This window comes from Siphateles boraxobius, unplaced genomic scaffold (genome assembly GCF_051911475.1).
Source record: "Siphateles boraxobius isolate OS27281-9 unplaced genomic scaffold, OSU_SipBor_1 390, whole genome shotgun sequence".
Lineage (NCBI taxonomy): Eukaryota > Metazoa > Chordata > Actinopteri > Cypriniformes > Leuciscidae > Siphateles > Siphateles boraxobius.
Genome location: NW_027509020.1, coordinates 162409 through 181036, shown reverse-complemented (window position 1 = coordinate 181036; position 18628 = coordinate 162409). Strand labels below are relative to the sequence as shown.

General features: G+C 40.0%; 43 non-coding genes across 43 annotated transcripts; all 43 read left to right on the top strand.

Annotated features, from left to right (window-relative positions):
- The first annotated feature begins 159 nt into the window (after positions 1-159).
- LOC143705166 (5S ribosomal RNA) lies at positions 160-278 on the top strand. Its single transcript, XR_013192099.1, has one exon. It is a non-coding gene; the product is annotated as a 5S ribosomal RNA (ribosomal RNA).
- Positions 279-651: 373 nt separating this feature from the next.
- LOC143705165 (5S ribosomal RNA) lies at positions 652-770 on the top strand. Its single transcript, XR_013192098.1, has one exon. It is a non-coding gene; the product is annotated as a 5S ribosomal RNA (ribosomal RNA).
- Positions 771-932: 162 nt separating this feature from the next.
- LOC143705164 (5S ribosomal RNA) lies at positions 933-1051 on the top strand. The gene has a single exon (XR_013192097.1). It is a non-coding gene; the product is annotated as a 5S ribosomal RNA (ribosomal RNA).
- A 369-nt stretch (positions 1052-1420) lies between these two features.
- LOC143704666 (5S ribosomal RNA) lies at positions 1421-1539 on the top strand. Its single transcript, XR_013191614.1, has one exon. It is a non-coding gene; the product is annotated as a 5S ribosomal RNA (ribosomal RNA).
- A 372-nt stretch (positions 1540-1911) lies between these two features.
- On the top strand, positions 1912-2030 carry LOC143705163 (5S ribosomal RNA). The gene has a single exon (XR_013192096.1). It is a non-coding gene; the product is annotated as a 5S ribosomal RNA (ribosomal RNA).
- A 363-nt stretch (positions 2031-2393) lies between these two features.
- LOC143705162 (5S ribosomal RNA) lies at positions 2394-2512 on the top strand. Its single transcript, XR_013192095.1, has one exon. It is a non-coding gene; the product is annotated as a 5S ribosomal RNA (ribosomal RNA).
- A 373-nt stretch (positions 2513-2885) lies between these two features.
- LOC143705161 (5S ribosomal RNA) lies at positions 2886-3004 on the top strand. The gene has a single exon (XR_013192094.1). It is a non-coding gene; the product is annotated as a 5S ribosomal RNA (ribosomal RNA).
- Positions 3005-3166: 162 nt separating this feature from the next.
- On the top strand, positions 3167-3285 carry LOC143705160 (5S ribosomal RNA). The gene has a single exon (XR_013192093.1). It is a non-coding gene; the product is annotated as a 5S ribosomal RNA (ribosomal RNA).
- A 372-nt stretch (positions 3286-3657) lies between these two features.
- LOC143705159 (5S ribosomal RNA) lies at positions 3658-3776 on the top strand. Its single transcript, XR_013192092.1, has one exon. It is a non-coding gene; the product is annotated as a 5S ribosomal RNA (ribosomal RNA).
- A 372-nt stretch (positions 3777-4148) lies between these two features.
- LOC143705157 (5S ribosomal RNA) lies at positions 4149-4267 on the top strand. Its single transcript, XR_013192090.1, has one exon. It is a non-coding gene; the product is annotated as a 5S ribosomal RNA (ribosomal RNA).
- Positions 4268-4429: 162 nt separating this feature from the next.
- Positions 4430-4548, top strand: LOC143705155 (5S ribosomal RNA). The gene has a single exon (XR_013192089.1). It is a non-coding gene; the product is annotated as a 5S ribosomal RNA (ribosomal RNA).
- A 363-nt stretch (positions 4549-4911) lies between these two features.
- Positions 4912-5030, top strand: LOC143705154 (5S ribosomal RNA). Its single transcript, XR_013192088.1, has one exon. It is a non-coding gene; the product is annotated as a 5S ribosomal RNA (ribosomal RNA).
- Positions 5031-5402: 372 nt separating this feature from the next.
- LOC143705153 (5S ribosomal RNA) lies at positions 5403-5521 on the top strand. The gene has a single exon (XR_013192087.1). It is a non-coding gene; the product is annotated as a 5S ribosomal RNA (ribosomal RNA).
- Positions 5522-5894: 373 nt separating this feature from the next.
- Positions 5895-6013, top strand: LOC143705152 (5S ribosomal RNA). The gene has a single exon (XR_013192086.1). It is a non-coding gene; the product is annotated as a 5S ribosomal RNA (ribosomal RNA).
- A 162-nt stretch (positions 6014-6175) lies between these two features.
- On the top strand, positions 6176-6294 carry LOC143705151 (5S ribosomal RNA). Its single transcript, XR_013192085.1, has one exon. It is a non-coding gene; the product is annotated as a 5S ribosomal RNA (ribosomal RNA).
- A 372-nt stretch (positions 6295-6666) lies between these two features.
- LOC143705150 (5S ribosomal RNA) lies at positions 6667-6785 on the top strand. The gene has a single exon (XR_013192084.1). It is a non-coding gene; the product is annotated as a 5S ribosomal RNA (ribosomal RNA).
- A 372-nt stretch (positions 6786-7157) lies between these two features.
- Positions 7158-7276, top strand: LOC143705149 (5S ribosomal RNA). The gene has a single exon (XR_013192083.1). It is a non-coding gene; the product is annotated as a 5S ribosomal RNA (ribosomal RNA).
- Positions 7277-7438: 162 nt separating this feature from the next.
- LOC143705148 (5S ribosomal RNA) lies at positions 7439-7557 on the top strand. Its single transcript, XR_013192082.1, has one exon. It is a non-coding gene; the product is annotated as a 5S ribosomal RNA (ribosomal RNA).
- Positions 7558-7920: 363 nt separating this feature from the next.
- Positions 7921-8039, top strand: LOC143705147 (5S ribosomal RNA). The gene has a single exon (XR_013192081.1). It is a non-coding gene; the product is annotated as a 5S ribosomal RNA (ribosomal RNA).
- Positions 8040-8411: 372 nt separating this feature from the next.
- LOC143705145 (5S ribosomal RNA) lies at positions 8412-8530 on the top strand. The gene has a single exon (XR_013192079.1). It is a non-coding gene; the product is annotated as a 5S ribosomal RNA (ribosomal RNA).
- A 373-nt stretch (positions 8531-8903) lies between these two features.
- Positions 8904-9022, top strand: LOC143705144 (5S ribosomal RNA). The gene has a single exon (XR_013192078.1). It is a non-coding gene; the product is annotated as a 5S ribosomal RNA (ribosomal RNA).
- Positions 9023-9184: 162 nt separating this feature from the next.
- Positions 9185-9303, top strand: LOC143705143 (5S ribosomal RNA). The gene has a single exon (XR_013192077.1). It is a non-coding gene; the product is annotated as a 5S ribosomal RNA (ribosomal RNA).
- Positions 9304-9675: 372 nt separating this feature from the next.
- LOC143705142 (5S ribosomal RNA) lies at positions 9676-9794 on the top strand. The gene has a single exon (XR_013192076.1). It is a non-coding gene; the product is annotated as a 5S ribosomal RNA (ribosomal RNA).
- Positions 9795-10166: 372 nt separating this feature from the next.
- LOC143705141 (5S ribosomal RNA) lies at positions 10167-10285 on the top strand. Its single transcript, XR_013192075.1, has one exon. It is a non-coding gene; the product is annotated as a 5S ribosomal RNA (ribosomal RNA).
- Positions 10286-10447: 162 nt separating this feature from the next.
- LOC143705140 (5S ribosomal RNA) lies at positions 10448-10566 on the top strand. Its single transcript, XR_013192074.1, has one exon. It is a non-coding gene; the product is annotated as a 5S ribosomal RNA (ribosomal RNA).
- Positions 10567-10929: 363 nt separating this feature from the next.
- On the top strand, positions 10930-11048 carry LOC143705139 (5S ribosomal RNA). The gene has a single exon (XR_013192072.1). It is a non-coding gene; the product is annotated as a 5S ribosomal RNA (ribosomal RNA).
- Positions 11049-11421: 373 nt separating this feature from the next.
- Positions 11422-11540, top strand: LOC143705138 (5S ribosomal RNA). The gene has a single exon (XR_013192071.1). It is a non-coding gene; the product is annotated as a 5S ribosomal RNA (ribosomal RNA).
- Positions 11541-11702: 162 nt separating this feature from the next.
- LOC143705137 (5S ribosomal RNA) lies at positions 11703-11821 on the top strand. The gene has a single exon (XR_013192070.1). It is a non-coding gene; the product is annotated as a 5S ribosomal RNA (ribosomal RNA).
- A 372-nt stretch (positions 11822-12193) lies between these two features.
- On the top strand, positions 12194-12312 carry LOC143705136 (5S ribosomal RNA). The gene has a single exon (XR_013192069.1). It is a non-coding gene; the product is annotated as a 5S ribosomal RNA (ribosomal RNA).
- A 373-nt stretch (positions 12313-12685) lies between these two features.
- On the top strand, positions 12686-12804 carry LOC143705133 (5S ribosomal RNA). The gene has a single exon (XR_013192067.1). It is a non-coding gene; the product is annotated as a 5S ribosomal RNA (ribosomal RNA).
- Positions 12805-12966: 162 nt separating this feature from the next.
- On the top strand, positions 12967-13085 carry LOC143705132 (5S ribosomal RNA). The gene has a single exon (XR_013192066.1). It is a non-coding gene; the product is annotated as a 5S ribosomal RNA (ribosomal RNA).
- A 363-nt stretch (positions 13086-13448) lies between these two features.
- On the top strand, positions 13449-13567 carry LOC143705131 (5S ribosomal RNA). Its single transcript, XR_013192065.1, has one exon. It is a non-coding gene; the product is annotated as a 5S ribosomal RNA (ribosomal RNA).
- A 371-nt stretch (positions 13568-13938) lies between these two features.
- On the top strand, positions 13939-14057 carry LOC143705130 (5S ribosomal RNA). Its single transcript, XR_013192064.1, has one exon. It is a non-coding gene; the product is annotated as a 5S ribosomal RNA (ribosomal RNA).
- A 373-nt stretch (positions 14058-14430) lies between these two features.
- On the top strand, positions 14431-14549 carry LOC143705129 (5S ribosomal RNA). Its single transcript, XR_013192063.1, has one exon. It is a non-coding gene; the product is annotated as a 5S ribosomal RNA (ribosomal RNA).
- A 162-nt stretch (positions 14550-14711) lies between these two features.
- Positions 14712-14830, top strand: LOC143705128 (5S ribosomal RNA). Its single transcript, XR_013192062.1, has one exon. It is a non-coding gene; the product is annotated as a 5S ribosomal RNA (ribosomal RNA).
- Positions 14831-15202: 372 nt separating this feature from the next.
- LOC143705127 (5S ribosomal RNA) lies at positions 15203-15321 on the top strand. The gene has a single exon (XR_013192061.1). It is a non-coding gene; the product is annotated as a 5S ribosomal RNA (ribosomal RNA).
- Positions 15322-15694: 373 nt separating this feature from the next.
- Positions 15695-15813, top strand: LOC143705126 (5S ribosomal RNA). The gene has a single exon (XR_013192060.1). It is a non-coding gene; the product is annotated as a 5S ribosomal RNA (ribosomal RNA).
- Positions 15814-15975: 162 nt separating this feature from the next.
- Positions 15976-16094, top strand: LOC143705125 (5S ribosomal RNA). The gene has a single exon (XR_013192059.1). It is a non-coding gene; the product is annotated as a 5S ribosomal RNA (ribosomal RNA).
- A 363-nt stretch (positions 16095-16457) lies between these two features.
- LOC143705124 (5S ribosomal RNA) lies at positions 16458-16576 on the top strand. Its single transcript, XR_013192058.1, has one exon. It is a non-coding gene; the product is annotated as a 5S ribosomal RNA (ribosomal RNA).
- A 372-nt stretch (positions 16577-16948) lies between these two features.
- On the top strand, positions 16949-17067 carry LOC143705122 (5S ribosomal RNA). The gene has a single exon (XR_013192056.1). It is a non-coding gene; the product is annotated as a 5S ribosomal RNA (ribosomal RNA).
- Positions 17068-17439: 372 nt separating this feature from the next.
- LOC143705121 (5S ribosomal RNA) lies at positions 17440-17558 on the top strand. Its single transcript, XR_013192055.1, has one exon. It is a non-coding gene; the product is annotated as a 5S ribosomal RNA (ribosomal RNA).
- A 162-nt stretch (positions 17559-17720) lies between these two features.
- LOC143705120 (5S ribosomal RNA) lies at positions 17721-17839 on the top strand. The gene has a single exon (XR_013192054.1). It is a non-coding gene; the product is annotated as a 5S ribosomal RNA (ribosomal RNA).
- Positions 17840-18211: 372 nt separating this feature from the next.
- Positions 18212-18330, top strand: LOC143705119 (5S ribosomal RNA). Its single transcript, XR_013192053.1, has one exon. It is a non-coding gene; the product is annotated as a 5S ribosomal RNA (ribosomal RNA).
- The last annotated feature ends 298 nt before the right edge of the window (positions 18331-18628 follow it).

Sequence of the window (18628 nt, the reverse complement as noted above, 5' to 3'; positions counted from 1 at the left end):
AAAAAAAAAAAGAGTCCCTGAGCTTCTTCAAAAAGCCTTAAAAAGTCTCTGAGATTCTTCAGAAAGCATGAAAGAGCTTGAGTTTTTTCAAAAGTTGTTCTTAGTTTTCTTCACTAATGGTCTAACCTTTTAAATAGCCCAATTTTGGCAGCAGTTTTAGCTTACGGCCATACCACCTTGGGCACGCCCGATCTCGTCTGATCTCGGAAGCTAAGCAGGGTCGGGCCTGGTTAGTACTTGGATGGGAGACCGCCTGGGAATACCAGGTGCTGTAAGCTTTTAAAAAAAAAAAAAAAAAAAAAAAAGAGTGCCTGAGCTTCAAAAAGCCTTAAAAAGTCTCTGAGATTCTTCAGAAAGCATGAAAGAGTTTGAGTTTTTTCAAAAGTTCTTCTTAGTCTTCTTCACTAATGGTCTAAGCTTTTAAATAAGGCCTGGTTAGTACTTGGATGGGAGGGCGCATGGGAATACTAGGTGTTGTAAGCTTTTTTAAGAAAAAAAAAAAAGAGTCCCTGAGCTTCTTCAAAAAGCCTTAAAAAGTCTCTGAGATTCTTCAGAAAGCAAGAAAGAGCTTGAGTTTTTTCAAAAGTTGTTCTTAGTTTTCTTCACTAATGGTCTAACCTTTTAAATAGCCCAATTTTGGCAGCAGTTTTAGCTTACGGCCATACCACCTTGGGCACGCCCGATCTCGTCTGATCTCGGAAGCTAAGCAGGGTCGGGCCTGGTTAGTACTTGGATGGGAGACCGCCTGGGAATACCAGGTGCTGTAAGCTTTTAAAAAAAAAAAAAAGAGTCCCTGAGCTTCAAAAAGCCTTAAAAAGTCTCTGAGATTCTTCAGAAAGCATGAAAGAGTTTGAGTTTTTTCAAAAGTTGTTCTTAGTTTTCTTCACTAATGGTCTAACCTTTTAAATAGCCCAATTTTGGCAGCAGTTTTCGCTTACGGCCATACCACCTTGGGCACGCCCGATCTCGTCTGATCTCGGAAGCTAAGCAGGGTCGGGCCTGGTTAGTACTTGGATGGGAGACCGCCTGGGAATACCAGGTGCTGTAAGCTTTTAAAAAAAAAAAATAAAAAAAAAAGAGTGCCTGAGCTTCAAAAAGCCTTAAAAAGTCTCTGAGATTCTTCAGAAAGCATGAAAGAGTTTGAGTTTTTTCAAAAGTTCTTCTTAGTCTTCTTCACTAATGGTCTAAGCTTTTAAATAAGGCCTGGTTAGTACTTGGATGGGAGGCCGCATGGGAATACTAGGTGTTGTAAGCTTTTTTAAAAAAAAAAAAAAAGAGTGCCTGAGCTTCAAAAAGCCTTAAAAAGTCTCTGAGATTCTTCAGAAAGCATGAAAGAGCTTGAGTTTTTTCAAAAGTTGTTCTTAGTTTTCTTCACTAATGGTCTAACCTTTTAAATAGCCCAATTTTGGCAGCAGTTTTAGCTTACGGCCATACCACCTTGGGCACGCCCGATCTCGTCTGATCTCGGAAGCTAAGCAGGGTGGGGCCTGGTTAGTACTTGGATGGGAGACCGCCTGGGAATACCAGGTGCTGTAAGCTTTTAAAAAAAAAAAATAAAAAAAAAAGAGTGCCTGAGCTTCAAAAAGCCTTAAAAAGTCTCTGAGATTCTTCAGAAAGCATGAAAGAGTTTGAGTTTTTTCAAAAGTTCTTCTTAGTCTTCTTCACTAATGGTCTAAGCTTTTAAATAAGGCCTGGTTAGTACTTGGATGGGAGGCCGCATGGGAATACTAGGTGTTGTAAGCTTTTTTAAGAAAAAAAAAAAAGAGTCCCTGAGCTTCTTCAAAAAGCCTTAAAAAGTCTCTGAGATTCTTCAGAAAGCATGAAAGAGCTTGAGTTTTTTCAAAAGTTGTTCTTAGTTTTCTTCACTAATGGTCTAACCTTTTAAATAGCCCAATTTTGGCAGCAGTATTCGCTTACGGCCATACCACCTTGGGCACGCCCGATCTCGTCTGATCTCGGAAGCTAAGCAGGGTCGGGCCTGGTTAGTACTTGGATGGGAGACCGCCTGGGAATACCAGGTGCTGTAAGCTTTTAAAAAAAAAAAAAAGAGTCCCTGAGCTTCAAAAAGCCTTAAAAAGTCTCTGAGATTCTTCAGAAAGCATGAAAGAGTTTGAGTTTTTTCAAAAGTTCTTCTTAGTCTTCTTCACTAATGGTCTAAGCTTTTAAATAAGGCCTGGTTAGTACTTGGATGGGAGGCCGCATGGGAATACTAGGTGTTGTAAGCTTTTTTAAGAAAAAAAAAAAAGAGTCCCTGAGCTTCTTCAAAAAGCCTTAAAAAGTCTCTGAGATTCTTCAGAAAGCATGAAAGAGCTTGAGTTTTTTCAAAAGTTGTTCTTAGTTTTCTTCACTAATGGTCTAACCTTTTAAATAGCCCAATTTTGGCAGCAGTTTTAGCTTACGGCCATACCACCTTGGGCACGCCCGATCTCGTCTGATCTCGGAAGCTAAGCAGGGTCGGGCCTGGTTAGTACTTGGATGGGAGACCGCCTGGGAATACCAGGTGCTGTAAGCTTTTAAAAAAAAAAAAAAAAAAAAAAAAGAGTGCCTGAGCTTCAAAAAGCCTTAAAAAGTCTCTGAGATTCTTCAGAAAGCATGAAAGAGTTTGAGTTTTTTCAAAAGTTCTTCTTAGTCTTCTTCACTAATGGTCTAAGCTTTTAAATAAGGCCTGGTTAGTACTTGGATGGGAGGGCGCATGGGAATACTAGGTGTTGTAAGCTTTTTTAAGAAAAAAAAAAAAGAGTCCCTGAGCTTCTTCAAAAAGCCTTAAAAAGTCTCTGAGATTCTTCAGAAAGCAAGAAAGAGCTTGAGTTTTTTCAAAAGTTGTTCTTAGTTTTCTTCACTAATGGTCTAACCTTTTAAATAGCCCAATTTTGGCAGCAGTTTTAGCTTACGGCCATACCACCTTGGGCACGCCCGATCTCGTCTGATCTCGGAAGCTAAGCAGGGTCGGGCCTGGTTAGTACTTGGATGGGAGACCGCCTGGGAATACCAGGTGCTGTAAGCTTTTAAAAAAAAAAAAAAGAGTCCCTGAGCTTCAAAAAGCCTTAAAAAGTCTCTGAGATTCTTCAGAAAGCATGAAAGAGTTTGAGTTTTTTCAAAAGTTGTTCTTAGTTTTCTTCACTAATGGTCTAACCTTTTAAATAGCCCAATTTTGGCAGCAGTTTTCGCTTACGGCCATACCACCTTGGGCACGCCCGATCTCGTCTGATCTCGGAAGCTAAGCAGGGTCGGGCCTGGTTAGTACTTGGATGGGAGACCGCCTGGGAATACCAGGTGCTGTAAGCTTTTAAAAAAAAAAAATAAAAAAAAAAGAGTGCCTGAGCTTCAAAAAGCCTTAAAAAGTCTCTGAGATTCTTCAGAAAGCATGAAAGAGTTTGAGTTTTTTCAAAAGTTCTTCTTAGTCTTCTTCACTAATGGTCTAAGCTTTTAAATAAGGCCTGGTTAGTACTTGGATGGGAGGCCGCATGGGAATACTAGGTGTTGTAAGCTTTTTTAAGAAAAAAAAAAAAGAGTCCCTGAGCTTCTTCAAAAAGCCTTAAAAAGTCTCTGAGATTCTTCAGAAAGCATGAAAGAGCTTGAGTTTTTTCAAAAGTTGTTCTTAGTTTTCTTCACTAATGGTCTAACCTTTTAAATAGCCCAATTTTGGCAGCAGTTTTAGCTTACGGCCATACCACCTTGGGCACGCCCGATCTCGTCTGATCTCGGAAGCTAAGCAGGGTCGGGCCTGGTTAGTACTTGGATGGGAGACCGCCTGGGAATACCAGGTGCTGTAAGCTTTTAAAAAAAAAAAAAAAAAAAAAAAGAGTGCCTGAGCTTCAAAAAGCCTTAAAAAGTCTCTGAGATTCTTCAGAAAGCATGAAAGAGTTTGAGTTTTTTCAAAAGTTCTTCTTAGTCTTCTTCACTAATGGTCTAAGCTTTTAAATAAGGCCTGGTTAGTACTTGGATGGGAGGCCGCATGGGAATACTAGGTGTTGTAAGCTTTTTTAAGAAAAAAAAAAAAGAGTCCCTGAGCTTCTTCAAAAACCCTTAAAAAGTCTCTGAGATTCTTCAGAAAGCATGAAAGAGTTTGAGTTTTTTCAAAAGTTGTTCTTAGTTTTCTTCACTAATGGTCTAACCTTTTAAATAGCCCAATTTTGGCAGCAGTTTTCGCTTACGGCCATACCACCTTGGGCACGCCCGATCTCGTCTGATCTCGGAAGCTAAGCAGGGTCGGGCCTGGTTAGTACTTGGATGGGAGACCGCCTGGGAATACCAGGTGCTGTAAGCTTTTAAAAAAAAAAAAAAGAGTGCCTGAGCTTCAAAAAGCCTTAAAAAGTCTCTGAGATTCTTCAGAAAGCATGAAAGAGTTTGAGTTTTTTCAAAAGTTGTTCTTAGTTTTCTTCACTAATGGTCTAACCTTTTAAATAGCCCAATTTTGGCAGCAGTATTCGCTTACGGCCATACCACCTTGGGCACGCCCGATCTCGTCTGATCTCGGAAGCTAAGCAGGGTCGGGCCTGGTTAGTACTTGGATGGGAGACCGCCTGGGAATACCAGGTGCTGTAAGCTTTTAAAAAAAAAAAAAAGAGTCCCTGAGCTTCAAAAAGCCTTAAAAAGTCTCTGAGATTCTTCAGAAAGCATGAAAGAGTTTGAGTTTTTTCAAAAGTTCTTCTTAGTCTTCTTCACTAATGGTCTAAGCTTTTAAATAAGGCCTGGTTAGTACTTGGATGGGAGGCCGCATGGGAATACTAGGTGTTGTAAGCTTTTTTAAGAAAAAAAAAAAAGAGTCCCTGAGCTTCTTCAAAAAGCCTTAAAAAGTCTCTGAGATTCTTCAGAAAGCATGAAAGAGCTTGAGTTTTTTCAAAAGTTGTTCTTAGTTTTCTTCACTAATGGTCTAACCTTTTAAATAGCCCAATTTTGGCAGCAGTTTTAGCTTACGGCCATACCACCTTGGGCACGCCCGATCTCGTCTGATCTCGGAAGCTAAGCAGGGTCGGGCCTGGTTAGTACTTGGATGGGAGACCGCCTGGGAATACCAGGTGCTGTAAGCTTTTAAAAAAAAAAAAAAAAAAAAAAAGAGTGCCTGAGCTTCAAAAAGCCTTAAAAAGTCTCTGAGATTCTTCAGAAAGCATGAAAGAGTTTGAGTTTTTTCAAAAGTTCTTCTTAGTCTTCTTCACTAATGGTCTAAGCTTTTAAATAAGGCCTGGTTAGTACTTGGATGGGAGGCCGCATGGGAATACTAGGTGTTGTAATCTTTTTTAAGAAAAAAAAAAAAGAGTCCCTGAGCTTCTTCAAAAAGCCTTAAAAAGTCTCTGAGATTCTTCAGAAAGCATGAAAGAGCTTGAGTTTTTTCAAAAGTTGTTCTTAGTTTTCTTCACTAATGGTCTAACCTTTTAAATAGCCCAATTTTGGCAGCAGTTTTAGCTTACGGCCATACCACCTTGGGCACGCCCGATCTCGTCTGATCTCGGAAGCTAAGCAGGGTCGGGCCTGGTTAGTACTTGGATGGGAGACCGCCTGGGAATACCAGGTGCTGTAAGCTTTTAAAAAAAAAAAAAAAAAAAAAAAAGAGTGCCTGAGCTTCAAAAAGCCTTAAAAAGTCTCTGAGATTCTTCAGAAAGCATGAAAGAGTTTGAGTTTTTTCAAAAGTTCTTCTTAGTCTTCTTCACTAATGGTCTAAGCTTTTAAATAAGGCCTGGTTAGTACTTGGATGGGAGGGCGCATGGGAATACTAGGTGTTGTAAGCTTTTTTAAGAAAAAAAAAAAAGAGTCCCTGAGCTTCTTCAAAAAGCCTTAAAAAGTCTCTGAGATTCTTCAGAAAGCAAGAAAGAGCTTGAGTTTTTTCAAAAGTTGTTCTTAGTTTTCTTCACTAATGGTCTAACCTTTTAAATAGCCCAATTTTGGCAGCAGTTTTAGCTTACGGCCATACCACCTTGGGCACGCCCGATCTCGTCTGATCTCGGAAGCTAAGCAGGGTCGGGCCTGGTTAGTACTTGGATGGGAGACCGCCTGGGAATACCAGGTGCTGTAAGCTTTTAAAAAAAAAAAAAAGAGTCCCTGAGCTTCAAAAAGCCTTAAAAAGTCTCTGAGATTCTTCAGAAAGCATGAAAGAGTTTGAGTTTTTTCAAAAGTTGTTCTTAGTTTTCTTCACTAATGGTCTAACCTTTTAAATAGCCCAATTTTGGCAGCAGTTTTCGCTTACGGCCATACCACCTTGGGCACGCCCGATCTCGTCTGATCTCGGAAGCTAAGCAGGGTCGGGCCTGGTTAGTACTTGGATGGGAGACCGCCTGGGAATACCAGGTGCTGTAAGCTTTTAAAAAAAAAAAATAAAAAAAAAAGAGTGCCTGAGCTTCAAAAAGCCTTAAAAAGTCTCTGAGATTCTTCAGAAAGCATGAAAGAGTTTGAGTTTTTTCAAAAGTTCTTCTTAGTCTTCTTCACTAATGGTCTAAGCTTTTAAATAAGGCCTGGTTAGTACTTGGATGGGAGGCCGCATGGGAATACTAGGTGTTGTAAGCTTTTTTAAGAAAAAAAAAAAAGAGTCCCTGAGCTTCTTCAAAAAGCCTTAAAAAGTCTCTGAGATTCTTCAGAAAGCATGAAAGAGCTTGAGTTTTTTCAAAAGTTGTTCTTAGTTTTCTTCACTAATGGTCTAACCTTTTAAATAGCCCAATTTTGGCAGCAGTTTTAGCTTACGGCCATACCACCTTGGGCACGCCCGATCTCGTCTGATCTCGGAAGCTAAGCAGGGTCGGGCCTGGTTAGTACTTGGATGGGAGACCGCCTGGGAATACCAGGTGCTGTAAGCTTTTAAAAAAAAAAAAAAAAAAAAAAAGAGTGCCTGAGCTTCAAAAAGCCTTAAAAAGTCTCTGAGATTCTTCAGAAAGCATGAAAGAGTTTGAGTTTTTTCAAAAGTTCTTCTTAGTCTTCTTCACTAATGGTCTAAGCTTTTAAATAAGGCCTGGTTAGTACTTGGATGGGAGGCCGCATGGGAATACTAGGTGTTGTAAGCTTTTTTAAGAAAAAAAAAAAAGAGTCCCTGAGCTTCTTCAAAAACCCTTAAAAAGTCTCTGAGATTCTTCAGAAAGCATGAAAGAGTTTGAGTTTTTTCAAAAGTTGTTCTTAGTTTTCTTCACTAATGGTCTAACCTTTTAAATAGCCCAATTTTGGCAGCAGTTTTCGCTTACGGCCATACCACCTTGGGCACGCCCGATCTCGTCTGATCTCGGAAGCTAAGCAGGGTCGGGCCTGGTTAGTACTTGGATGGGAGACCGCCTGGGAATACCAGGTGCTGTAAGCTTTTAAAAAAAAAAAAAAGAGTGCCTGAGCTTCAAAAAGCCTTAAAAAGTCTCTGAGATTCTTCAGAAAGCATGAAAGAGTTTGAGTTTTTTCAAAAGTTGTTCTTAGTTTTCTTCACTAATGGTCTAACCTTTTAAATAGCCCAATTTTGGCAGCAGTATTCGCTTACGGCCATACCACCTTGGGCACGCCCGATCTCGTCTGATCTCGGAAGCTAAGCAGGGTCGGGCCTGGTTAGTACTTGGATGGGAGACCGCCTGGGAATACCAGGTGCTGTAAGCTTTTAAAAAAAAAAAAAAGAGTCCCTGAGCTTCAAAAAGCCTTAAAAAGTCTCTGAGATTCTTCAGAAAGCATGAAAGAGTTTGAGTTTTTTCAAAAGTTCTTCTTAGTCTTCTTCACTAATGGTCTAAGCTTTTAAATAAGGCCTGGTTAGTACTTGGATGGGAGGCCGCATGGGAATACTAGGTGTTGTAAGCTTTTTTAAGAAAAAAAAAAAAGAGTCCCTGAGCTTCTTCAAAAAGCCTTAAAAAGTCTCTGAGATTCTTCAGAAAGCATGAAAGAGCTTGAGTTTTTTCAAAAGTTGTTCTTAGTTTTCTTCACTAATGGTCTAACCTTTTAAATAGCCCAATTTTGGCAGCAGTTTTAGCTTACGGCCATACCACCTTGGGCACGCCCGATCTCGTCTGATCTCGGAAGCTAAGCAGGGTCGGGCCTGGTTAGTACTTGGATGGGAGACCGCCTGGGAATACCAGGTGCTGTAAGCTTTTAAAAAAAAAAAAAAAAAAAAAAAGAGTGCCTGAGCTTCAAAAAGCCTTAAAAAGTCTCTGAGATTCTTCAGAAAGCATGAAAGAGTTTGAGTTTTTTCAAAAGTTCTTCTTAGTCTTCTTCACTAATGGTCTAAGCTTTTAAATAAGGCCTGGTTAGTACTTGGATGGGAGGCCGCATGGGAATACTAGGTGTTGTAATCTTTTTTAAGAAAAAAAAAAAAGAGTCCCTGAGCTTCTTCAAAAAGCCTTAAAAAGTCTCTGAGATTCTTCAGAAAGCATGAAAGAGCTTGAGTTTTTTCAAAAGTTGTTCTTAGTTTTCTTCACTAATGGTCTAACCTTTTAAATAGCCCAATTTTGGCAGCAGTTTTAGCTTACGGCCATACCACCTTGGGCACGCCCGATCTCGTCTGATCTCGGAAGCTAAGCAGGGTCGGGCCTGGTTAGTACTTGGATGGGAGACCGCCTGGGAATACCAGGTGCTGTAAGCTTTTAAAAAAAAAAAAAAAAAAAAAAAAGAGTGCCTGAGCTTCAAAAAGCCTTAAAAAGTCTCTGAGATTCTTCAGAAAGCATGAAAGAGTTTGAGTTTTTTCAAAAGTTCTTCTTAGTCTTCTTCACTAATGGTCTAAGCTTTTAAATAAGGCCTGGTTAGTACTTGGATGGGAGGGCGCATGGGAATACTAGGTGTTGTAAGCTTTTTTAAGAAAAAAAAAAAAGAGTCCCTGAGCTTCTTCAAAAAGCCTTAAAAAGTCTCTGAGATTCTTCAGAAAGCAAGAAAGAGCTTGAGTTTTTTCAAAAGTTGTTCTTAGTTTTCTTCACTAATGGTCTAACCTTTTAAATAGCCCAATTTTGGCAGCAGTTTTAGCTTACGGCCATACCACCTTGGGCACGCCCGATCTCGTCTGATCTCGGAAGCTAAGCAGGGTCGGGCCTGGTTAGTACTTGGATGGGAGACCGCCTGGGAATACCAGGTGCTGTAAGCTTTTAAAAAAAAAAAAAAGAGTCCCTGAGCTTCAAAAAGCCTTAAAAAGTCTCTGAGATTCTTCAGAAAGCATGAAAGAGTTTGAGTTTTTTCAAAAGTTGTTCTTAGTTTTCTTCACTAATGGTCTAACCTTTTAAATAGCCCAATTTTGGCAGCAGTTTTCGCTTACGGCCATACCACCTTGGGCACGCCCGATCTCGTCTGATCTCGGAAGCTAAGCAGGGTCGGGCCTGGTTAGTACTTGGATGGGAGACCGCCTGGGAATACCAGGTGCTGTAAGCTTTTAAAAAAAAAAAATAAAAAAAAAAGAGTGCCTGAGCTTCAAAAAGCCTTAAAAAGTCTCTGAGATTCTTCAGAAAGCATGAAAGAGTTTGAGTTTTTTCAAAAGTTCTTCTTAGTCTTCTTCACTAATGGTCTAAGCTTTTAAATAAGGCCTGGTTAGTACTTGGATGGGAGGCCGCATGGGAATACTAGGTGTTGTAAGCTTTTTTAAGAAAAAAAAAAAAGAGTCCCTGAGCTTCTTCAAAAAGCCTTAAAAAGTCTCTGAGATTCTTCAGAAAGCATGAAAGAGCTTGAGTTTTTTCAAAAGTTGTTCTTAGTTTTCTTCACTAATGGTCTAACCTTTTAAATAGCCCAATTTTGGCAGCAGTTTTAGCTTACGGCCATACCACCTTGGGCACGCCCGATCTCGTCTGATCTCGGAAGCTAAGCAGGGTCGGGCCTGGTTAGTACTTGGATGGGAGACCGCCTGGGAATACCAGGTGCTGTAAGCTTTTAAAAAAAAAAAAAAAAAAAAAAAGAGTGCCTGAGCTTCAAAAAGCCTTAAAAAGTCTCTGAGATTCTTCAGAAAGCATGAAAGAGTTTGAGTTTTTTCAAAAGTTCTTCTTAGTCTTCTTCACTAATGGTCTAAGCTTTTAAATAAGGCCTGGTTAGTACTTGGATGGGAGGCCGCATGGGAATACTAGGTGTTGTAAGCTTTTTTAAGAAAAAAAAAAAAGAGTCCCTGAGCTTCTTCAAAAACCCTTAAAAAGTCTCTGAGATTCTTCAGAAAGCATGAAAGAGTTTGAGTTTTTTCAAAAGTTGTTCTTAGTTTTCTTCACTAATGGTCTAACCTTTTAAATAGCCCAATTTTGGCAGCAGTTTTCGCTTACGGCCATACCACCTTGGGCACGCCCGATCTCGTCTGATCTCGGAAGCTAAGCAGGGTCGGGCCTGGTTAGTACTTGGATGGGAGACCGCCTGGGAATACCAGGTGCTGTAAGCTTTTAAAAAAAAAAAAAAGAGTGCCTGAGCTTCAAAAAGCCTTAAAAAGTCTCTGAGATTCTTCAGAAAGCATGAAAGAGTTTGAGTTTTTTCAAAAGTTGTTCTTAGTTTTCTTCACTAATGGTCTAACCTTTTAAATAGCCCAATTTTGGCAGCAGTATTCGCTTACGGCCATACCACCTTGGGCACGCCCGATCTCGTCTGATCTCGGAAGCTAAGCAGGGTCGGGCCTGGTTAGTACTTGGATGGGAGACCGCCTGGGAATACCAGGTGCTGTAAGCTTTTAAAAAAAAAAAAAAGAGTCCCTGAGCTTCAAAAAGCCTTAAAAAGTCTCTGAGATTCTTCAGAAAGCATGAAAGAGTTTGAGTTTTTTCAAAAGTTCTTCTTAGTCTTCTTCACTAATGGTCTAAGCTTTTAAATAAGGCCTGGTTAGTACTTGGATGGGAGGCCGCATGGGAATACTAGGTGTTGTAAGCTTTTTTAAGAAAAAAAAAAAAGAGTCCCTGAGCTTCTTCAAAAAGCCTTAAAAAGTCTCTGAGATTCTTCAGAAAGCATGAAAGAGCTTGAGTTTTTTCAAAAGTTGTTCTTAGTTTTCTTCACTAATGGTCTAACCTTTTAAATAGCCCAATTTTGGCAGCAGTTTTAGCTTACGGCCATACCACCTTGGGCACGCCCGATCTCGTCTGATCTCGGAAGCTAAGCAGGGTCGGGCCTGGTTAGTACTTGGATGGGAGACCGCCTGGGAATACCAGGTGCTGTAAGCTTTTAAAAAAAAAAAAAAAAAAAAAAAAGAGTGCCTGAGCTTCAAAAAGCCTTAAAAAGTCTCTGAGATTCTTCAGAAAGCATGAAAGAGTTTGAGTTTTTTCAAAAGTTCTTCTTAGTCTTCTTCACTAATGGTCTAAGCTTTTAAATAAGGCCTGGTTAGTACTTGGATGGGAGGGCGCATGGGAATACTAGGTGTTGTAAGCTTTTTTAAGAAAAAAAAAAAAGAGTCCCTGAGCTTCTTCAAAAAGCCTTAAAAAGTCTCTGAGATTCTTCAGAAAGCAAGAAAGAGCTTGAGTTTTTTCAAAAGTTGTTCTTAGTTTTCTTCACTAATGGTCTAACCTTTTAAATAGCCCAATTTTGGCAGCAGTTTTAGCTTACGGCCATACCACCTTGGGCACGCCCGATCTCGTCTGATCTCGGAAGCTAAGCAGGGTCGGGCCTGGTTAGTACTTGGATGGGAGACCGCCTGGGAATACCAGGTGCTGTAAGCTTTTAAAAAAAAAAAAAAGAGTCCCTGAGCTTCAAAAAGCCTTAAAAAGTCTCTGAGATTCTTCAGAAAGCATGAAAGAGTTTGAGTTTTTTCAAAAGTTGTTCTTAGTTTTCTTCACTAATGGTCTAACCTTTTAAATAGCCCAATTTTGGCAGCAGTTTTCGCTTACGGCCATACCACCTTGGGCACGCCCGATCTCGTCTGATCTCGGAAGCTAAGCAGGGTCGGGCCTGGTTAGTACTTGGATGGGAGACCGCCTGGGAATACCAGGTGCTGTAAGCTTTTAAAAAAAAAAAATAAAAAAAAAAGAGTGCCTGAGCTTCAAAAAGCCTTAAAAAGTCTCTGAGATTCTTCAGAAAGCATGAAAGAGTTTGAGTTTTTTCAAAAGTTCTTCTTAGTCTTCTTCACTAATGGTCTAAGCTTTTAAATAAGGCCTGGTTAGTACTTGGATGGGAGGCCGCATGGGAATACTAGGTGTTGTAAGCTTTTTTAAGAAAAAAAAAAAAGAGTCCCTGAGCTTCTTCAAAAAGCCTTAAAAAGTCTCTGAGATTCTTCAGAAAGCATGAAAGAGCTTGAGTTTTTTCAAAAGTTGTTCTTAGTTTTCTTCACTAATGGTCTAACCTTTTAAATAGCCCAATTTTGGCAGCAGTTTTAGCTTACGGCCATACCACCTTGGGCACGCCCGATCTCGTCTGATCTCGGAAGCTAAGCAGGGTCGGGCCTGGTTAGTACTTGGATGGGAGACCGCCTGGGAATACCAGGTGCTGTAAGCTTTTAAAAAAAAAAAAAAAAAAAAAAAAGAGTGCCTGAGCTTCAAAAAGCCTTAAAAAGTCTCTGAGATTCTTCAGAAAGCATGAAAGAGTTTGAGTTTTTTCAAAAGTTCTTCTTAGTCTTCTTCACTAATGGTCTAAGCTTTTAAATAAGGCCTGGTTAGTACTTGGATGGGAGGCCGCATGGGAATACTAGGTGTTGTAAGCTTTTTTAAGAAAAAAAAAAAAGAGTCCCTGAGCTTCTTCAAAAACCCTTAAAAAGTCTCTGAGATTCTTCAGAAAGCATGAAAGAGTTTGAGTTTTTTCAAAAGTTGTTCTTAGTTTTCTTCACTAATGGTCTAACCTTTTAAATAGCCCAATTTTGGCAGCAGTTTTCGCTTACGGCCATACCACCTTGGGCACGCCCGATCTCGTCTGATCTCGGAAGCTAAGCAGGGTCGGGCCTGGTTAGTACTTGGATGGGAGACCGCCTGGGAATACCAGGTGCTGTAAGCTTTTAAAAAAAAAAAAAAGAGTGCCTGAGCTTCAAAAAGCCTTAAAAAGTCTCTGAGATTCTTCAGAAAGCATGAAAGAGTTTGAGTTTTTTCAAAAGTTGTTCTTAGTTTTCTTCACTAATGGTCTAACCTTTTAAATAGCCCAATTTTGGCAGCAGTATTCGCTTACGGCCATACCACCTTGGGCACGCCCGATCTCGTCTGATCTCGGAAGCTAAGCAGGGTCGGGCCTGGTTAGTACTTGGATGGGAGACCGCCTGGGAATACCAGGTGCTGTAAGCTTTTAAAAAAAAAAAAAAGAGTCCCTGAGCTTCAAAAAGCCTTAAAAAGTCTCTGAGATTCTTCAGAAAGCATGAAAGAGTTTGAGTTTTTTCAAAAGTTCTTCTTAGTCTTCTTCACTAATGGTCTAAGCTTTTAAATAAGGCCTGGTTAGTACTTGGATGGGAGGCCGCATGGGAATACTAGGTGTTGTAAGCTTTTTTAAGAAAAAAAAAAAAGAGTCCCTGAGCTTCTTCAAAAAGCCTTAAAAAGTCTCTGAGATTCTTCAGAAAGCATGAAAGAGCTTGAGTTTTTTCAAAAGTTGTTCTTAGTTTTCTTCACTAATGGTCTAACCTTTTAAATAGCCCAATTTTGGCAGCAGTTTTAGCTTACGGCCATACCACCTTGGGCACGCCCGATCTCGTCTGATCTCGGAAGCTAAGCAGGGTCGGGCCTGGTTAGTACTTGGATGGGAGACCGCCTGGGAATACCAGGTGCTGTAAGCTTTTAAAAAAAAAAAAAAAAAAAAAAGAGTGCCTGAGCTTCAAAAAGCCTTAAAAAGTCTCTGAGATTCTTCAGAAAGCATGAAAGAGTTTGAGTTTTTTCAAAAGTTCTTCTTAGTCTTCTTCACTAATGGTCTAAGCTTTTAAATAAGGCCTGGTTAGTACTTGGATGGGAGGCCGCATGGGAATACTAGGTGTTGTAATCTTTTTTAAGAAAAAAAAAAAAGAGTCCCTGAGCTTCTTCAAAAAGCCTTAAAAAGTCTCTGAGATTCTTCAGAAAGCATGAAAGAGCTTGAGTTTTTTCAAAAGTTGTTCTTAGTTTTCTTCACTAATGGTCTAACCTTTTAAATAGCCCAATTTTGGCAGCAGTTTTAGCTTACGGCCATACCACCTTGGGCACGCCCGATCTCGTCTGATCTCGGAAGCTAAGCAGGGTCGGGCCTGGTTAGTACTTGGATGGGAGACCGCCTGGGAATACCAGGTGCTGTAAGCTTTTAAAAAAAAAAAAAAAAAAAAAAAAGAGTGCCTGAGCTTCAAAAAGCCTTAAAAAGTCTCTGAGATTCTTCAGAAAGCATGAAAGAGTTTGAGTTTTTTCAAAAGTTCTTCTTAGTCTTCTTCACTAATGGTCTAAGCTTTTAAATAAGGCCTGGTTAGTACTTGGATGGGAGGGCGCATGGGAATACTAGGTGTTGTAAGCTTTTTTAAGAAAAAAAAAAAAGAGTCCCTGAGCTTCTTCAAAAAGCCTTAAAAAGTCTCTGAGATTCTTCAGAAAGCAAGAAAGAGCTTGAGTTTTTTCAAAAGTTGTTCTTAGTTTTCTTCACTAATGGTCTAACCTTTTAAATAGCCCAATTTTGGCAGCAGTTTTAGCTTACGGCCATACCACCTTGGGCACGCCCGATCTCGTCTGATCTCGGAAGCTAAGCAGGGTCGGGCCTGGTTAGTACTTGGATGGGAGACCGCCTGGGAATACCAGGTGCTGTAAGCTTTTAAAAAAAAAAAAAAGAGTCCCTGAGCTTCAAAAAGCCTTAAAAAGTCTCTGAGATTCTTCAGAAAGCATGAAAGAGTTTGAGTTTTTTCAAAAGTTGTTCTTAGTTTTCTTCACTAATGGTCTAACCTTTTAAATAGCCCAATTTTGGCAGCAGTTTTCGCTTACGGCCATACCACCTTGGGCACGCCCGATCTCGTCTGATCTCGGAAGCTAAGCAGGGTCGGGCCTGGTTAGTACTTGGATGGGAGACCGCCTGGGAATACCAGGTGCTGTAAGCTTTTAAAAAAAAAAAATAAAAAAAAAAGAGTGCCTGAGCTTCAAAAAGCCTTAAAAAGTCTCTGAGATTCTTCAGAAAGCATGAAAGAGTTTGAGTTTTTTCAAAAGTTCTTCTTAGTCTTCTTCACTAATGGTCTAAGCTTTTAAATAAGGCCTGGTTAGTACTTGGATGGGAGGCCGCATGGGAATACTAGGTGTTGTAAGCTTTTTTAAGAAAAAAAAAAAAGAGTCCCTGAGCTTCTTCAAAAAGCCTTAAAAAGTCTCTGAGATTCTTCAGAAAGCATGAAAGAGCTTGAGTTTTTTCAAAAGTTGTTCTTAGTTTTCTTCACTAATGGTCTAACCTTTTAAATAGCCCAATTTTGGCAGCAGTTTTAGCTTACGGCCATACCACCTTGGGCACGCCCGATCTCGTCTGATCTCGGAAGCTAAGCAGGGTCGGGCCTGGTTAGTACTTGGATGGGAGACCGCCTGGGAATACCAGGTGCTGTAAGCTTTTAAAAAAAAAAAAAAAAAAAAAAAAGAGTGCCTGAGCTTCAAAAAGCCTTAAAAAGTCTCTGAGATTCTTCAGAAAGCATGAAAGAGTTTGAGTTTTTTCAAAAGTTCTTCTTAGTCTTCTTCACTAATGGTCTAAGCTTTTAAATAAGGCCTGGTTAGTACTTGGATGGGAGGCCGCATGGGAATACTAGGTGTTGTAAGCTTTTTTAAGAAAAAAAAAAAAGAGTCCCTGAGCTTCTTCAAAAACCCTTAAAAAGTCTCTGAGATTCTTCAGAAAGCATGAAAGAGTTTGAGTTTTTTCAAAAGTTGTTCTTAGTTTTCTTCACTAATGGTCTAACCTTTTAAATAGCCCAATTTTGGCAGCAGTTTTCGCTTACGGCCATACCACCTTGGGCACGCCCGATCTCGTCTGATCTCGGAAGCTAAGCAGGGTCGGGCCTGGTTAGTACTTGGATGGGAGACCGCCTGGGAATACCAGGTGCTGTAAGCTTTTAAAAAAAAAAAAAAGAGTGCCTGAGCTTCAAAAAGCCTTAAAAAGTCTCTGAGATTCTTCAGAAAGCATGAAAGAGTTTGAGTTTTTTCAAAAGTTGTTCTTAGTTTTCTTCACTAATGGTCTAACCTTTTAAATAGCCCAATTTTGGCAGCAGTATTCGCTTACGGCCATACCACCTTGGGCACGCCCGATCTCGTCTGATCTCGGAAGCTAAGCAGGGTCGGGCCTGGTTAGTACTTGGATGGGAGACCGCCTGGGAATACCAGGTGCTGTAAGCTTTTAAAAAAAAAAAAAAGAGTCCCTGAGCTTCAAAAAGCCTTAAAAAGTCTCTGAGATTCTTCAGAAAGCATGAAAGAGTTTGAGTTTTTTCAAAAGTTCTTCTTAGTCTTCTTCACTAATGGTCTAAGCTTTTAAATAAGGCCTGGTTAGTACTTGGATGGGAGGCCGCATGGGAATACTAGGTGTTGTAAGCTTTTTTAAGAAAAAAAAAAAAGAGTCCCTGAGCTTCTTCAAAAAGCCTTAAAAAGTCTCTGAGATTCTTCAGAAAGCATGAAAGAGCTTGAGTTTTTTCAAAAGTTGTTCTTAGTTTTCTTCACTAATGGTCTAACCTTTTAAATAGCCCAATTTTGGCAGCAGTTTTAGCTTACGGCCATACCACCTTGGGCACGCCCGATCTCGTCTGATCTCGGAAGCTAAGCAGGGTCGGGCCTGGTTAGTACTTGGATGGGAGACCGCCTGGGAATACCAGGTGCTGTAAGCTTTTAAAAAAAAAAAAAAAAAAAAAAAGAGTGCCTGAGCTTCAAAAAGCCTTAAAAAGTCTCTGAGATTCTTCAGAAAGCATGAAAGAGTTTGAGTTTTTTCAAAAGTTCTTCTTAGTCTTCTTCACTAATGGTCTAAGCTTTTAAATAAGGCCTGGTTAGTACTTGGATGGGAGGCCGCATGGGAATACTAGGTGTTGTAATCTTTTTTAAGAAAAAAAAAAAAGAGTCCCTGAGCTTCTTCAAAAAGCCTTAAAAAGTCTCTGAGATTCTTCAGAAAGCATGAAAGAGCTTGAGTTTTTTCAAAAGTTGTTCTTAGTTTTCTTCACTAATGGTCTAACCTTTTAAATAGCCCAATTTTGGCAGCAGTTTTAGCTTACGGCCATACCACCTTGGGCACGCCCGATCTCGTCTGATCTCGGAAGCTAAGCAGGGTCGGGCCTGGTTAGTACTTGGATGGGAGACCGCCTGGGAATACCAGGTGCTGTAAGCTTTTAAAAAAAAAAAAAAAAAAAAAAAGAGTGCCTGAGCTTCAAAAAGCCTTAAAAAGTCTCTGAGATTCTTCAGAAAGCATGAAAGAGTTTGAGTTTTTTCAAAAGTTCTTCTTAGTCTTCTTCACTAATGGTCTAAGCTTTTAAATAAGGCCTGGTTAGTACTTGGATGGGAGGGCGCATGGGAATACTAGGTGTTGTAAGCTTTTTTAAGAAAAAAAAAAAAGAGTCCCTGAGCTTCTTCAAAAAGCCTTAAAAAGTCTCTGAGATTCTTCAGAAAGCAAGAAAGAGCTTGAGTTTTTTCAAAAGTTGTTCTTAGTTTTCTTCACTAATGGTCTAACCTTTTAAATAGCCCAATTTTGGCAGCAGTTTTAGCTTACGGCCATACCACCTTGGGCACGCCCGATCTCGTCTGATCTCGGAAGCTAAGCAGGGTCGGGCCTGGTTAGTACTTGGATGGGAGACCGCCTGGGAATACCAGGTGCTGTAAGCTTTTAAAAAAAAAAAAAAGAGTCCCTGAGCTTCAAAAAGCCTTAAAAAGTCTCTGAGATTCTTCAGAAAGCATGAAAGAGTTTGAGTTTTTTCAAAAGTTGTTCTTAGTTTTCTTCACTAATGGTCTAACCTTTTAAATAGCCCAATTTTGGCAGCAGTTTTCGCTTACGGCCATACCACCTTGGGCACGCCCGATCTCGTCTGATCTCGGAAGCTAAGCAGGGTCGGGCCTGGTTAGTACTTGGATGGGAGACCGCCTGGGAATACCAGGTGCTGTAAGCTTTTAAAAAAAAAAAATAAAAAAAAAAGAGTGCCTGAGCTTCAAAAAGCCTTAAAAAGTCTCTGAGATTCTTCAGAAAGCATGAAAGAGTTTGAGTTTTTTCAAAAGTTCTTCTTAGTCTTCTTCACTAATGGTCTAAGCTTTTAAATAAGGCCTGGTTAGTACTTGGATGGGAGGCCGCATGGGAATACTAGGTGTTGTAAGCTTTTTTAAGAAAAAAAAAAAAGAGTCCCTGAGCTTCTTCAAAAAGCCTTAAAAAGTCTCTGAGATTCTTCAGAAAGCATGAAAGAGCTTGAGTTTTTTCAAAAGTTGTTCTTAGTTTTCTTCACTAATGGTCTAACCTTTTAAATAGCCCAATTTTGGCAGCAGTTTTAGCTTACGGCCATACCACCTTGGGCACGCCCGATCTCGTCTGATCTCGGAAGCTAAGCAGGGTCGGGCCTGGTTAGTACTTGGATGGGAGACCGCCTGGGAATACCAGGTGCTGTAAGCTTTTAAAAAAAAAAAAAAAAAAAAAAAGAGTGCCTGAGCTTCAAAAAGCCTTAAAAAGTCTCTGAGATTCTTCAGAAAGCATGAAAGAGTTTGAGTTTTTTCAAAAGTTCTTCTTAGTCTTCTTCACTAATGGTCTAAGCTTTTAAATAAGGCCTGGTTAGTACTTGGATGGGAGGCCGCATGGGAATACTAGGTGTTGTAAGCTTTTTTAAGAAAAAAAAAAAAGAGTCCCTGAGCTTCTTCAAAAACCCTTAAAAAGTCTCTGAGATTCTTCAGAAAGCATGAAAGAGTTTGAGTTT